The 5486-nt window shown below is 40.0% G+C and overlaps 1 protein-coding gene across 3 annotated transcripts in view; it reads right to left on the bottom strand.

Annotated features, from left to right (window-relative positions):
• The window catches only part of FAM120A (family with sequence similarity 120A), a 93424-nt gene that overhangs the window by 87360 nt on the left and 578 nt on the right, over positions 1–5486 (bottom strand). The window lies entirely within an intron of this gene.

The following is a 5486-nucleotide window of genomic DNA, read 5'->3' as shown; positions in this document are numbered from 1 at the left end:
TGTGTATTATACAACTGTGTAATCAACTCAGGGCTGTTTAAGCTAATATTTACTCCACTACTTACTACGAAAGTTGCTTTATTCTGATAGTAAATTTAAGGAGTTGTTAAAATGGCCCTTTTCTCTGAATATTATTCCTTTTTCTGAGTATGTCTTACAGACATTATATTGATCTTTGGTTGATTTTAATGGGACCTATAAACAGAACAGCATTCCATAAACACTTCAATAATGGAAGCAAGGATTGTTGTGAATGGTAACTTTTACTGGACAAACTGCATAGTTGGGATAGATTCTTAAGCTTCCAAATGCTATACATTCATTCTTCATCAGGTCACCAACATTCAAAATCTTTTCTAGACTATCCATACCTCATTAGTTGCTCCAATAAAAGATATCGTCCACAACAAACCTTGCCTCTTGCATAATTCCTGGACCATCATGCCTAAATCACTCCAGCACTACCATTAAGAACAGACTCAATAAATAAATAAATAAATAAATAAATAAATAAAAATTAAAAAAAAAAAAAAATCAAGGCTTGAGTTGCTCTACGGTCAGTACTTTACTCAGCAACCCATTTACACAATCAATTTAAAGCTTACTAGAACAAGTAAAAAATTCTTAATTTTTTATCTAGTATGAGGGAAATTATGCTTATTTATTGATTAAACACCTAATGCCTTTTAACTGTACCCTGTGATCAGGATTAACATTGACAATCTGCATTTAAGACGCATGATAAGTTTCTAAATACAGTCCCTTCCTTCTCCAAATAAGGCATTACCTTTGGAACGATTCCAAAATAATTGTACACATAACCAAATAGTTATAACACCACTTGGTGTGATATTCACTATAGTTCTGTTTGTGTGTGTGATAGACTGAAATCTTTGGGGCAGGTATCAGTTATCACAAACGCATGCAGCATGAAAGTAGTAAAAGGATGTTTTAAATGTTGGGATAAGGTTTATTTTAGGAAGGTCAGTGGCAGTTCTCGCTTCAAAAATTCTGCAGAATCAAAATGAAGTATTAGCACAATCCTATGTACATGTATCACACTTTTGTACTACAAAACCACTGTGTTTAAATATAAGTGACTGTTCTTGGATTACCAAAAATCATCAACTTCTCCGAAATCCAGAAGGACAGGAGACTAATAGAAATAAGTATAACTGCTTGAATTATTGCTTTTGGAACTCTTATAAATTCATAACTAAGAGATACTTATTATTCCAAAGTAAAATGCTTGGATTAACAGAAATAAGCTGAAAAAGGCAACACCAGAAGTTTGGAACTGCAATTTTAAATGTTAAAAAACCCCAACATTTTGGCCTTAAATCACATCATGTGCAGACACATCAATGATGCCGTATAGGAAGAAAATAATTCAGATTTACTATGCGACATACAGAAAAGAATATGAGAATCTGCCAAAGAACTAATAATGCTAGGATCAAGCATTTTGCAAGCATTTATATTTAACAAACATAGTTGGCATTAAAAATTTCTGTTTCCGGAATTGCACTATTTTTGTCAAAGGGACAATAAATAGCAGATCAAAACAAAACTCAGGAACTGCAGAATATTTAATATTTCCTGAAAGAAACTGGTTGGTTACAAGATAAATTGCACTAAACAGAAATGTTTTATAATTGCTTTTGTTGGAAAGCAGTGACTTTTCTCCCCCAGTTAGCACAATAGATTAAAAGCAAATGGATCATTTGTAGGGTTACAGAAGTCCGAAGTCATAAATGTTTCCAGTAATATTTGTAAAAATTCTAAGAACTGGGTACCACTCTTCTCAGAAATAGCTCTCTCACTGAAGAAAAAAATCCATTCCTTCACAAGGTTTTACTGCTTTATACATATGCAAATAAAATTAGACATGCAAGTTCCATTTGCTCTTGCCCACTGGGAACATTGCTAGAAAGTATGTGGGAGGGAGAATATGAAGTGGATTTGGGTAAGGTTTGAAGGAGAAAAATATACTCAAGAACTCCAAATTGAAAATATGAAGAGCAGATCTACCTTATATAAAGAAAACAACAAAAAGGCAAAAAAGTAACTTCTCTGAGAGTAGAAAACATACGATTACTTGAAGACATTACTAAAAAGTAAATGATCTTAAAAATATGTCATCTTATAGATAGATAGATAGATAGATAGATAGATAGGATATTCTGGCCCACCCTCCCCCACATATCGAAGGCTGCTGTACAGAAAAATCTGTTCAATTCGCCTATGGGATAACTCACTGCTAGGGCTTAATTCATCATGTTTCCAAATCCCCACCTGTAGCTCCATTATCAGCTATTGATAAATTGTCATTTCTGTACATTCCAGCATTATTTACACGTTTCTTGGAGTGGCAAATTAACAAGAGTCTACTGTAAAAACTGATTATCCACTGGGGTTATGCAGAAATTCTTGCTAGTTTCAAACAGCCAATATGATATAAATCTAAATCAGCAATCTGAATGTTGATCGAGATAGAGGGACAAAAAAGAAAGATTACTGTTGAGTACCTTCAAGTTCTTTGGCGCCTTAAATCAAATTCAGAAAAAAAATCTGTCTCCAGAAAATAATCTCAGCAAAAAAGCCAAATATTCATAAATATGACTTGGTTTCATTTTTGTTGAGGGTCTAAGAAAAATATCTGAGAGAAATCTTGAGAACTCTGTGACTACGATGCAAAAATATCCAACACCCTTAATCTGCTGATTATCCAATTTCATATAAGGTTAAAGAAAAGCATGTATTAAAAATTTAACCAAGAGGTACACAAAGACTTTCCAAAATTAAAAGTTTAGCAAATCTCAATCAAAGGGAAGACAAAATTAAAATGATGCTATAGCCAGAATTTCAGACTTAATTCTTCCACTAGGTAATCTGCAATGACTTTTTATTTAGGAATAAAAATATTCTTCTCACTGCAAAAAGAAGCTAGTATTATTGCACTGAATACACTCACACTCTCCGACTTGGAATAATCATGTAAGCACAGGCATCTACCGCTCAAAACCAACACCGCTCCCCCCCCCCCTCCTCTCCAGCCAACAAACTCCATCATTCTGGCCAGATACTGAATAAGAGGAAAACAGAGTAAGCTACCCTTAGTATAGAAGTAGACATACCATCTTTTAACTTTAAATAAATCAGGGCTGAGTGTTTCAGATTAAGTATCCAACTGCTGTAAAAAAAAAGGGCTTCTAGGCTTGACAGATTTCTAGTTTATTCTAGATGCATGTCACATCTGATTAACTTGCACAAGAAGGGTGCAGTTTCACTTCTTACTAGCCTTAGGCTCTCGCACAAAACATTTAAACATACATACAGGAACAGAATGATTATTCACACTAACTTGTCAATAGTAGTAGCACGCGGTGTCTGTCATTCCTGTTAGCCAATCATTTTCTAGCTACATCAATCCCACGGACTTATAAAATTTCTCATCAGTTACAACAGGACCGAGGGGTGGGACTTCCACTATCACTGTAGGCTGAACTACAGCTGCCTCCTGAATGCAGGATGACTTCTAATGTGGGCCTGGCAAACAAAATAGACCATTTTCCCCTGTAAAAACTAAAGTCTCATTGGGCCACACACAACTCCAAAGATTAGTTAACATGGTTGTTTCCCCCCTTCTGCTGAACAGCAAAAAACCCCTTAACCTCAAATTCATCTTTTAGACAGTTTTTTCACAGAAATGCAACCCATCCTCAACGTTCTCCTTTGGCCCAGTTTCAGCATTGTGGTATAATCTGCCAAAAGGACAGTACAAAAGCCTGATAATATTAAGCTCCAGTTACCAAGCACTGCACAGCTCTGAAGGTCAGGTAATATTTACTACGCAGCAGAAGTAACAGGCAACAACACTTGCAACTAGTGAGTATGTGCTCAACTTCTGCACCCGTTTTCCTTAGGAGTTTAAGGAAACAGCCCCTAGAATTACACATTTGTGTTAAAGAATTATTTTTACAGTACAGAAAAGTATGCACATTATATCACTTTTTTGTTTTACTTCCTTTTCAAATCAGCACTATAGAAAGAGATTACCAAGTGGTCTGTTAAATGTAAAATGTTTTATGGCCCTCAGAGCCACCTTTTCAGTACTGGGGCAAAGAGACTGTAGCAAACATACCAGCAAGTTGAGCCTTTTCCTTAAAATAAAAACATGTTAAAGTAAAATGGCTTAGACACATCTGTTAAGTAGTCTCTGCTTTACAAAAGAGAGGGGGAGATAGTTAGGACAAGACTATGATAGTTATGTAGATTAATAAGTGTCATGCTACCTTTCATCCTCCATGAAAGCTGACTTTTTTTTTTCCAGGGGAAGGAGGTGTTTTGTTTTCTTTTCTAATTCTTTATATCTGACACAGTTATTTTGAGCATTTTATTGTAGAATCAGAGCCTCTGCACTCCCTCCTCCCTTAAGGCACGCACCTCAATTCAATCTGGAGTCTGCCTCCACCTGGAACCTGTTGCTGACCTCTGAGGGAGACACTCATTTAACTGAACTCTTTTTAATCCCTGGATTGTAAAGCCAGTTTAAATGCTGGCAAACAATGTAGGTCTTCATTTGCATAGGCAGATACAGAAGTGGAAGTATATTGTTACCTGTAGAGTTACTAGTTAACTTGGTATCTCAGTTAAGAGACCTCTGGGAAACAAGTATAGGTCACAGAAATTAATGGAACAAAGCACGGAGATCATGGAGGCAGAGGGTCTATCCTAGTGCTGGGAATCCAATTTCTGAGGTTGAAACTACAGAAGTGGAAGAGAGGAGCAACTAACTCCTCAGCATCTGGAGGCCCTCCACAGCAGTGAGCAGCCACGTGCGGGAGGCAGCCAGGGCCCAGGGCGGATGCTCCGGGCTCCAGGCAAGTAGACACGGAGCGGGGAGGGGAGGAAAGAAAACGGAAGACGCAGAAACTCGGCGCGAAAGGAGGGAGGTGGATGGAAGTCGCTGCTGAAGACGTGATGGGGAAGAGGCAGATGGAGAGAAGCGAGGAGAGGGAAGAGGCGGACGAGGGAAACGAGGCGGCGAGTTTTCTCGGCCGGGAGAAGTTTTCCCCGGGCCGCGCTGCCAGCCCCGTGCCCGGCCCTAATCCACGCCGACAGGTCGGGCCGGGGAGGGGCTGGGGCTGCTGCAGCCCCGCCACGGCCTGACAGCTCGGTATAAATAGAAAATCCCGGCGGAGATTGAGGCCATCGGGGTGCCCGCTAAACCCTCCCCGCCGTCGCGAAGAGCGCCCTGCCGCTTCTCGCCCGACCTGGGCAGGCGGGGCCACGGCGGCACAAACTTTGGCCGCGGCAGCGAGGCCTCTCCCAGGCCGCTCTGCTCCAGCCCGCCCGCCCGGGCTCGGCGACATTTTGCGGATGCGGGCTGCCCCCGGCCCGACATTACCGGGAGGGCAGCCCCGTTCGCTGCCATCTTAGAGCCGTGCCCCTAGTGGCGGGCGCGGGGCCGCCACGGGGGCGCG

This window comes from Gavialis gangeticus, unplaced genomic scaffold (assembly GCF_001723915.1).
Source record: "Gavialis gangeticus isolate Ggan-Ray unplaced genomic scaffold, GavGan_comp1, whole genome shotgun sequence".
Classification (NCBI taxonomy): Eukaryota; Metazoa; Chordata; order Crocodylia; family Gavialidae; genus Gavialis; species Gavialis gangeticus.
Note: the sequence above shows the minus strand (reverse complement) of the source record. Positions and strands in the feature narration are given on the sequence as shown.